The sequence below is a fragment of the Camelus bactrianus genome, chromosome 23 (assembly GCF_048773025.1).
Source record: "Camelus bactrianus isolate YW-2024 breed Bactrian camel chromosome 23, ASM4877302v1, whole genome shotgun sequence".
NCBI classification, from domain to species: domain Eukaryota; kingdom Metazoa; phylum Chordata; class Mammalia; order Artiodactyla; family Camelidae; genus Camelus; species Camelus bactrianus.
In genome coordinates, this window is record NC_133561.1 from 38,373,890 (window position 1) to 38,385,875 (window position 11,986).

Sequence of the window (11,986 nt, forward strand, 5' to 3'; positions counted from 1 at the left end):
GTGGCTCCCTGGAATACCCCACCATCATTATTTGACCTAACTCAAAACTCTCATGCAATGCAAAGAGATTTTTTCCCAAGCAAACTTGTTTATATATTTATATAAGGTCATGCTTTAACATTGCAGCTGCCTAAAGATAGAGATAAGTGTTGACCAAACCAAGCTTAAAAATAAAAGCTGGAGAATGAAACTTTCACAGGGATATTGAAAACTTCCAATATATTCCTAAGAACTACAACACTATGACCATCTGTTGTTCTGTGAGCTTGTGCTGGGCTGTGTTCATGTTCATGAAAAGACCTAAGAAGATCTTAAACACTCAGTCTGGCTAACCCTGAGGCTGACACTCAAGTAGTAAGTAACTGCAAATGTGGCATTATAAACTACCTTTACTGAGAATTAAATGCATAACCCAATGTATACTCAGAGCTCACTGGCAAAGACTGGGCGATTTATGGGTTCCAGGCATTTAAATAAATCTCCTTCCAAAATCACTAGCTGACCACTAAACTAACTAAGCAGAGACACTTAAATGACCACACATGAAAAGGAATACAATCTTTATGTGATTCATTCAGACAAGTCACTAAACATAAGCATGAACAATACACAACAAAAATAAATGCTGGGGAGAAAGATAATCTGATTTCCAGAGAGTCTACATTGTATCACTATAAAATATTTATTTTTCAAAGGAAAATAGTGAGAAATGAGAAGAATGAAGAAAATATGACTCTCACAGAGGGCAAAACGGCCAATAAGTAGAAACTGTCACTAAGAAAGCTCATATTTTAGATTTACTAGACAGAGATTTTAAATCAACTATTTTAAATATGTTCAAAGAACTAAAAGAAAAAAACACTTAAAAAGAACTAAAGGGAAATATGAGAATAATGTTTCATTAAAAAGAGAATATCATTAAAATATATAAAATTTGTAAATAACTATTCTGGAGTTAACAAGTAAAATTACTGTAGTGAAAAATTTACTAGGGTGGCTCACCAGCAGATCTGAACAGGCAGAGGAAACAATCAGTTTACTTGAAGCTAGGTTAATTGAGATTATCCATTCTGAAGAATGGAATTAAAAAGAATGAAGAAAAATAAGCAGATTCTGAACATCTGTAGAACACCATCGAGAATACCAATATATACATAATGGAAGTCCCAGAAGGAGAGGTAAGAAAGAGACATAAAATCTACTTTAAGATTTATTGGCTGAAAACTTCCTAAATATGAAAAAATATTCATCTACACAGCCAAGAAGCTCAATGGACTCCAAGTAGAATGAATGAAAAGAGATACATACACAAATATTTATTCTGTCAAAATTCAAAGATAGAATCTTGAAAGTAGAGAGAACTGATTGATCATATAAGAGGATTCTCAATAAGATTACTAGCTAATTTCTCTTTAGAAAGCATGGAGGCACATGGGTGGACCTTCAGAATATGATACTGAATAAATAAGCCAGACAGAAAAGACAAATATAGTATGTTCTCACTTATATGTGGATCTGAAACAAAAACAAAGCAAAAGACAACCAAAAAAAACACCAAGCTCTTAGGTACAGAGAACAGAACAGATTGGTGGTTGCCAGAGGCAGGGGGTGGAGGGTGAATGAAATGGGTGAAGGGGGACAAAAAGTACAAACTTGCAGTTATAAAATAAATAAATAAAGAGAATATAATGTATAGCACCACAACTGTAGTTAATACTGTTTTGCATAGTCAAAAGTTGTTACAAGAGTAAATCTTAAAAGTACTCATCACAAGAAAAAAATCTGTAACTATGTATGGTGATGGATGTTAACTAGATTTATTATGGTGATCATTTTGCCTTATAAAAAAATAAATCATTGTGTTGTACACCTGAAACTAATATAAGGTTATATGTCACTTATAATTAATTAAAACCATCAACAGGACATTTTGGCTAACACAAATAGTATGATTGTGTTAAGATAATAACAGTAACTTTATATATATTCAATGCAATTACAATGAAAATTCTAGTCAAAATACCTTGGAATTTAAGATTGAGCTTTCCAGATGTAGGTAAAAATATCTATTAGATATATTATCTTTTTCAGGACTAAAGATATGAATAGTTCAGACTTGGTTAGAAATACACGTGTTACATATTTAAGGCTAATGAGTAAAATAATATAACTTTAGATTGTAAATAAATTAATCAATCAATCAATACTAAACCTTAAGGGCAGTTTTAAAGTGTATTTTAAAAACTTTAAAGTGAATAACACCTTAATAAATATAACAAAAAAGTAGAGAATAACTTTGCTGCAAAAAAATCAAAGTTTTTTGCATGTAAACTATAAAATTAGCAATATAAAATGATTAATATTAAGAAATACATGTTTGCAAATTTTATAAGGAAGGAAGGGTTCTTGACTCAAAATATCAGTATAAAAACAAAATATTTTTAAGAGGGCAACATATATAAACATAATTCATAGAAAATGAAAAACTAATGGTTCTTGGACATAGAAAAAGATATTCAATCTGGTTTACAGGAGAAAACAGCAAATAAAACTAAAATATACTGTTTTTATGTATGAAACTTTTATCAGCATTGTATTAGAGAATATTTACAGAAATAGTCACTCTAGATTTGCTAGAAATGATTTAAATTGACAGAGCCTACTTCTGAAGGACAGTTGGGCAATATCTATCAAAATGTACAGTGTTTTATACTCTTCGACCTGGAATTTCTTCTTCTAAATATCCTTTAATCCCACACTTATGCTCATTATTATATTTATTATAACTTTTTTTTAGTAAAAATTGGAAGCCATCTAAATATGTAACAATAGAGAAGAGAGTTTAATTAAACATATTAAGCAATGCAACTATTCAATAAAATACTATACAACCAATAAAGAGTGAGATTTCTTTTTCCATGTAGATCATCTAAGAATACTAAGTGAAATGCAAGTTGCAGAAATATGTGACTGATACACTGTCATTTTTATTGATGAGGAAGAAAGAATATAATATTAATATGTTTGCAAAAGCAATGCAAGGCTAACATAGAAGAATACAGAAATTGTAATGATGACAATATCCAAGGAGGGAAACTAGAGATTAAGAATCAAGGGTTAGAGTGTTACTTTTCACTCTGTGCACTTTGGTACATCTGAATTTTTAACCACGTGGATGGTTGGTTATACACCTCTGCACAAAAAGGAAGGCAAGAACACAGAAAAGAGGAAGGGAGAAAGGGAGGGAGGGAGACAGGGAAGAAAGAAGGAAGACAGGGAGAAAGGGAAAAGCAGAGGGAGAAAAGAAGGGAGAGAAAGAAGGTAATTTGTCAATAGTAGGGCAACTCTTAACAACGAAACCAGAAAGTCCCTAAAGGCAATAACACACAAATATATTTTGTCCCCTCTGGCAGTCTGAACTCTTATTCATCTGAGAATAATTAATGAATGTTGTTTTTTCTGATTCCACCGCAGGTCCTGGAAGCTCAGGTTCTCAAGGGATCCAGTATTGAACCCACAGGCCCCAGGTATAAACTCCCAACTGGAAGGAACCACACAGAGAGACCTGGTAAGCAATCAGCTTCCATCATTTGCAGAAAGAGAATCTGGAGGCAGCTTTGGTGTAAGTAAAACAAAGTAAATCCTATTTTTCAACATGAGACATGTATCAGTGCAGTGTGTGCAGGGAGTGGCAGGCAGAGTGAAAGGGTCAGTCAGTGTTCTGCCATGCCTTGCCCCAAGAACAGGAGCAATCACTTCATCACTGGTGATGTAATGGAAATGCAGTGAGGGCACTCAGTTGGGCTGAGCATTGCCTAGCAAAGGACATAAATGACCAAATAATTGAGTGAATTAATTGATCAACCAATCAATATTATATGCCCTTAACTAAATATTTGCATGTGTTACTATGGCCCTTCTTTGAGCACTAATACAATATCTAGCCTTCTGCAGGCAAGTTTACCTAAGTTTGCTCACTTGAACCTCACATCACAAAGCAGATTTTACATTTTCCTCTTCTTCATTTTTTAGTTTCTTATTTTGAAATAAATATATATTCATGGAAAGTTGCAAAGGTAGTACATGGAGCTCCCATATTTGATATCATCATGATCAGGGAAGATACACTATGATTTCAATTCTTCTAAATTTATAAAGGATTTATTATGGCTTAGGATATGGTCTACTTTGGTATATATACTTCTAGCACTGGGAAAAGTGTATATTCTTCTCTTTTAGGTGGAGTGTTCAATAAATGTCTATTAGATCCTGTTGGTTGATGATGATGTTGGGCTTTCTATATCCTTGTAATTTTCAGTCTAGTTTCTCTATCAAGCATTGAGAGAGGAGTGTTGAAGTATCTGATTGTAATTATGTATTTGTCTATTTCTCCCTTCAGTTCTGTCAGCTTTTGCATCACATATAAATATCAGCTCTCTTCTTTGGTGCCCACACCATAGCATTTCTATTTCTTCTTGGTAGGTTAACCCTTTTATCATTACATGATGTCTCCCACTTGTCCTTGGTAATTTTCTATGCTGTGAAGTCTACTCTATCTGATTTAATGTAGCCATTCTTTCATTTTTGATTAATGTTTGCACAAGTATATAGCTTTTCTCTTCCTTGAAATGTACATGTATCAATATATTTAAAGTACATTTCTGGTACCAAAAACCTGCTTTTCTTTCCACCCAGTCAAATTATTCCTTTTAATTGGTATTTAAAAAGTGAATCTTGGAACATCAAGAAAGAAGAGAGAGCAAAGAAAGAATGAAAATATGGATAAAAATAGTAGACCTTCTTTCTCTTCAAGTTTCTAAATTATGTTTGACAGTAAAGCAAAAAGTTTAACCTTGACTGATATATGATTCCCAATGTATTCCACATTTTACTCAAACTGCTAAATGTAACACCAGCTTTGTACATATAATATAAACTTTGAGTAGCAACTATTAAAAAAAACTATACAAAGATTTGCAGTAAAAGCACTACAGATAAATCAAAATGAAATTCTTAAAAATGATCAAGTGACCCACACAAATGCAAACAAAACCAGAAACAAAAAAGAAAACAAAACATAAGATGATACACTTAAGCCTTAGCAAATCAATGAATCCATAAAATGTAAATTGTCATCTTTGTTTTTAAAACAGGAAACATTATCAATTGCCACTTTTAAAATGAAAGCAAAGGTGCAGAAGTTTATAAATTAAAGAATTGAAGTTTTCTCTCATCCAATCCCACACCTATGAATAACTTGAGAATTTGATTACTTAATCCCTAAAGACTCCACACAAAAACCAGTAGAGCTGATGAGCAAATTCAACAAAGTAGTAGAATACAAGATTAACATACAGAAATCTGTTGCACTTCTTTGCATTAACAATGAAATATCAGAAAAGGAAAGTAAAAAAAAAAAAAAAAAAAAACCTTTTAAAGTCACATCAGAAAAGTTAAATACTTTGGAATAAACTTGACCAATGAGGCGAAAGACTTATATGCTGAGAACTATAAAACAGTCATAAAAGAAATTAAAGGTGATTTAAAGAAATGGAAAGTTATCCCATGCTCTTGGATTGGAAGAATATGTACTGTTAAAATGGCCATACTACCAAAAGCAATCTACAGAATTACTGTGACCCTATCAAATTACCCAGAAATTCTATTTCACAGAAATAGAATAAATAATGCTAAAATTTATGTGGAGCCACAAAAGACCCAAAATTGCCAAAGCAATACTGAAGAAAAAGAATGAAGCTGGAGGAATAACCCTCCCAGACTTCAGACAATACTACAGAGCTACAGTAATCAGGAAACGATGGTGTTAGCACAAAAACAGACATATGGATCAATGGAATGGAATGGAGAGCCCAGAAATAAATCCACACACCTATGGTCAATATATCTTTGATGAAGGAAGAAAAATAAATAATGGGGAAAAGACAGCCTCTTCAGCAAGTGGTGTTGGGAAAGCTGGATGGCCACATGTAAATCAATAAAGTTAGAACACTCCCTCACACTATATGCAAAAATATACTCAAAATGCCTTAAAGGCTTAAGCATAAGGCAAGATACTGTAAACCTCCTAGAAGAAAACACAGGCAAAACATTCTCTGATATAACTCTTAGCAATGTTCTCCTAGGGCAGACTACCCCAGCAATAGAAATAAAAGAAAACAAAAAGACCACTTATGAAATGGAAAAGAATTATTTGCAAATGATGCAACTGACAAGGGCTTAACTTCCAGGATATACAAACAGCTCATACAGCTCAATAACAAGAAAACAAACAACACAATCAAAAAATGGGCAGAGGGCCTAAACAGACATTTCTCCAAAGAGGACATTCAGTTGGCCAATAGACACATAAAAAGATGCTCAATAGCACTAATTATCAGAGAAATGCAAATCAAAACTACAATGAGGTATCACCTCACACTGGTCAGAATGGCCATCATTAAAATATCCACAAATGATAAATACTGGAGAGGATGTGGAGAGAAAGGAGCCTTCCTTCAATGCTGTTAGGACTGAAATATGGTACAGCCACTGTGGAAAACAGTGTGAAGATTCCTCAAAAAACTGAAAACAGACTTACCATCTGATCCAGCAATCCCACTCCTGGGCATATATCTGGAGAAAACTCTTAATTTGAAAATATATATGCACCCTATTGTTCATACCAGCACTATTTATGATAGCCAAGACACAGAGGCAACCTAAATGTCCATCAACAGATGATTGGATAAAGAAGTTGTGGTAAATATATGTGTGTGTGTATATATATATGTATATATACATATATATATACACACACACAATGGAATATTACTAGTGATAAAATGGAATATTACTAGTGATAAAAAGAACAATATAATGCAATTAGCAACAACATGGATGGACCTAGAGATTATCATATGAAGTGAAGTGAGTCAGACAAAGACAAATATCATATGATATCACTTATGTGTGGAATCTAAAGGAATGGCACAATTAACTTATTTAAGAAACAGAAACAGGCTCAACAGACATAGAAAATGATCTTATGGTTACCAAAAGGGAAGGGGAGGAGGGATAAATTAGGAGTCTGGGATTTGCAGATACTAACTACTATGTATGTATAAATCAGATAAACAAGGTCCTACTGTATAACACTGGGAACTATATTCAGTACTTTGTAATAGCCTATAATGAAAAATAATATGAAAAAGTACATGTGTGTGTGTGTGTGTGTGTGTGTAACTGAATCATTATGCTGTACATCAGAAACTAATAGAATATTGTAAATAGACTATACTTCAATTTAAAAAAAAGAGTTTGGTTACTTAAGTAAGAGTTCTTACTTAAGAGTTTGGTGTGTTGTTTTCCTGACCTTTATTCATAAATAAAAAGGATAAAATTGAAAGACAATGGGAGTGAGAGAAAATTTGCTTTTTAGAAGGGTCCATGCTCTACCTATTATTCTACGACTTTTATCATTTGATAATAATACATAGGCACTTTTCTGGTAAAAGTATATGTTTATCTCACCTTTTGGGACTGTATATTGATCCATAATAAGAATGTGCTCTATCTATTTAACCCCATTTCCAAACTTTTTTATTATAAACGTGTTTCAATGAATATCATTAAATTCTAAGCAGTTCTGGGATCTTGATGTTACAGAGGAAGGAAATGAGGCTAAAACAGGTTACAACATTTGTCTCTATTAACTGGTAGGACAAGAATTCACCCCAGGTCTGCTGGTTCCCTTTCCACTGCCCAATGCTGAATATAAATGGAGCCTCATAAAGACTGAGACTGAGTGTATGTTAAGTACATTCAAATTGCTCAGGTAGTTGGCCATTTTCTACATATCATTCATTTGATTAGCAAATACCTTCATCTTAAATGGAACAAAAGAGGTGAGGGTATAGCTCAGTAGTAGAGCACATGCTTAGCTTGTACAGGGTCCTGGGTTCAATCCCTAGTGCTACCTCTAAAAATAAATAAGTAAACCTAATTACTTTCCCTTCCAAAAAAAAAAAAAAAGATAAATAGAACAAAGAATCTCATAAGGAGACAACCCACCTTTAACATACACATTGTGTGTCAGATGTGCGTGGTGGGACTTGTATGAGTTTCATTAGCTCTTGAGAAGTGTCTTCATAATGTAGCATCACTTCATCTAAATGCAAGCTGATTAAACTCAAGTTGATATGGTAAATGTAATAATAATTACCCTATCAAGATTCTACATTAAGTGGACCCCTGATCTATTCAAGCTTCATCTTATAAGTGCTTACACCCAATGGATGGACACCTCCTTGAAATGGCTGCATTTCAGCTATTTTACAGCCGATTAACCTGAGGAAGGAACTTGCACTAACTTGTTTCTCCTCAGCCCTCACTAAATGTTGAACTAAAGAGAATGGCTTCTTGTTCTCTGACAACAAAGTTATCCAACTGTGCTTACTTCAAAATATTTTAAAGAACCAGAGAAGCCCATATCAACAACAGGCTTAGTTTGCTACATTTCTACCACTGAAGACACATTTTTAGCATCTCATATATACAGGTATGTAGCTCGGCTTAGAATTACTGACATCAGGGTAAAGCAAACTCACTTTATGACATGAATTTCCTTTACCCTGTCATATATATAATGAGAAGACTCCTTGGCTTGCAAAGAATGATGCCTGAAGGGAGGTGCATGTTAAGGAAAGCAGTACAAACTTTCTGAAGCCTTCAGACATATAATAAATCTCAAAACTTTCTCTAATTAAAAAGCTACTTATTTCAGCACCTTGAACTAGGATTAAAATAATAAATGTCTGAGAAAAACTATAGGTTACTAAAAAGGTACATGATTATGTTTGAATATTACTCTACAAAACTATGAATACCTGTTTAATATAGTGGAAATATATGTTAATCTAAGTTTCTTAGAATCACAGATATTAGATGTGAGTCTACTTTTGTGAAAACTTCTTTATTTTGAAAATGGATCCATGGCTCACATGTCACTGTTTTTGTGATGGGTTCTTATCAAGAAAATAAAAACATAATTGGAAATAAATAAGCCCTGTTGTGAGTGCTCACCATGAAAATCTAATTTTCAAAGTGACATAAAATAAGAGCCTTTTCTAATTCAACAAGTCACAAAGATTTCCTTTCCTTTCTTGGTCCCCCTCTTGGTCCTTTCTAGGCTTTTTTCTAGGTCTTTTCTAGATAGTCATGACACAAGGAAATAGCACTGGAGTGACTGAATTCTTTCTTCATGGATTTGGTGCCCAACACAAGTTTCAGTATGTCCTCTTCACTGTATTTTTGGTTATCTATGTGACCACCATGGTGGGGAATAGTGGAATGATCTGACTCATCAAGACAGATTCCAGACTTCAGACACACATGTACTTTTTCCAATGACATTTGGTTTTTGTTGATATCTGTTACAGTTCTGCTATCACTCCCAAGACGATGCAAAACTTCATAGTAGAAAACAAATCAATATCATTCAAGGGCTATGTCATGCAATCATTGGTTTATGCAACATTTGTGACCACTTACTGCTACCTCCTGGTGGCTATGGCAGTGGACCATTACATGGCCATCTGTAACCCACTTCGCTATCCCATAGTCATATCCCAGAGAGTCTGCATCCAGTTGGTAGCGGTTCATATGTCATGGGCTCAATAAATGCTTCTGTGCACACAGGGTTTACATTTCAGTGTTCTTCTGCAAGGGTGACACCATCAATCACTTCTTCTGTGACGTTCCTCCAATCCTCGCCCTCTCATGCTCCAACACTGACATCAACATCATGCTACTTTTAGTCTTTGTGGGATTTAACTTGATGTTCACTGTGTCGGTCATCATCTGTTCCTACACATATAACCGGGCTGCCATCCTCAAGATGTCTTCTACTGCAGGGAGGAAAAAAGCCTTCTCCACGTGTTCCTCCCACATGACAGCAGTCACCATTTTCTGTGGGACCCTCTCTTACATGTACTTACAGCCTCGTTCTAATAATTCCCAGGAGAACATGAAAGTGGCCTCTGTATTTTACGGCATTGTGATTCCCATGTTGAACCCCCTGATCTAAAGTCTGAGAAATAAGGAGGTAAAAGAAGCTCTAAAAGTGATGGGGAAGAAATTCTTCTAGATTGGACCCCAAGGATTAAAATTCAGCCCACCAAAGTATGCAGTAGAGATGTTTGACCATATTTAATGTTTCTGAAATAGGGAACGTGTTCACCTCTTAAACCAATGCTACCTCCTTCAGTAGATAATTTCTTAGAATGTAATAAATATAGTGACATCTCATGGGACTAATTTTTTGGTTATATTATATATATATATATATTTTTTATATATATTTTGAGAAACATATCACATACTACCCATGACGAAGAACAGTATTGAGCTTATTTCAAATATTAAGGAATATGTGTAGACTTTACAAAATATAGGTATTACAAATATATTGTAGATACGTTCTTAAAGACTGTATTTTGCATATAATCAATATTAAAATTGAAGTTGACTATTTCCTATTCATTTAAACAAGTTCCTCAAATTATCTGTGAAGTGGCTCTTCATATGTTCTGTTTCAATTGTTGTGTAAACCTGAATGCAAAATAAACATACTGCTTGGAAAAGCACCTTATGGCTCAGCCCATTGTACTTCCTACCTACAGCACTTGAAAACACTTACTTCTTATGTGACCTTGTGACTTGTTTTGTCACTAATTACCCTCTTTATTCTGAATCCTCCCTTTTCTTGGGGAAGTAAAAGGAACTTCTAGAAATAGTTTCTATCTCTCCAATAGAGATAGAAAACCTAGAATGTAAATGGATCTAAAATGGCAGTGGTCATTCATTTATGAAAGGTATACCAATCATTTTAAACCAGACAGAAAACTTTAAACTTAGAAATGCAGCGAGAAGTTCAAGAGGTCAAGAGCACTTTGATTCAGGAAGACAAATTGTTGACAGAAAAAACTTTGGTACATAGATTGTGGGTAAGTGATGGAAATCCTCACATAAATCTAAAGCTGCCATGCTAGCTAGATGAAAGATCAAGTTTCATATTAAAATAACAGCAGCCAATCTAATGAACTGGCCACAAAATGTACTGTTAAGTAACAGCATAGGGAGAATTGGGCAAGAGAAGAATATTTTTTTTCAAGTACATTATCCTACATAAATTCTAAGAGATGAGTTAAAATTAACCTGAAGTCAATGCAGCATGACCAGAATCTGCCCAGCAAAAGTCTATCTTTAGAAAGAAGAGATCTTGTATCCAGGGCAGATCCATGTGTCTTCAAAGACCAGGACCAGGGACAATAGCTGGAGATTCATGGAAAGTAGACAGAGGATTTCCTGGGACCCTGGAGGGGAAAACTGGAGACTAATGTACAGCATGGTGACTGTAGTTAAAATACAGTATCATATATTTAATATCTGCTTAGAGGGTAGATTTTAAGCATTGTCACTGCAGACAGGCAAGCAGTCAGGCAGGAAGGAAAGAAGCAAAGGGAAGAAAGAGGGGGGAAGGAGGAGGAAGGAAGGAAAGGAAAGAAAGAAAAGTTTGAATATGTGAGGTGATGAATATGTTGAACTTAATTGTTGTGATCATTTCACCATGTATATCTATTTCAAAAAGCCAAGTGTATACCTTAAATATATACAAGTTTTATTAATTATACCTCAAGTAAATTTGAGGGGGAGGTGATCAAGCAAAGAAGAACTTAGTGCACATTGAGAAGTCTAAGTGGCCAAATTGGAAACAGGGCACAAAGTGGAGAGTTGCATAGTACTAGGCATTCAATACTGAACTGAAAGAAACCCCAAAAGGAAATAAACTGAATGTTAAATGGACAAAAGTAGCAAAAATCCCAGAGGCTTATGTGAAGGATGAAACAGTTGATGTGGGTTCTGACATGGGAACAATTAGCAATTGCTAGCACTTGTCCAAGAGAGAGACATACATTCTGGCATTGTG

At 34.4% G+C, this 11,986-nt stretch overlaps 1 pseudogene; it reads left to right on the forward strand.

Annotated features, from left to right (window-relative positions):
• Nucleotides 1–9,216: 9,216 nt before the first annotated feature.
• On the forward strand, nt 9,217–10,144 carry LOC105062202 (olfactory receptor 5AK2-like; annotated as a pseudogene).
• The last annotated feature ends 1,842 nt before the right edge of the window (nt 10,145–11,986 follow it).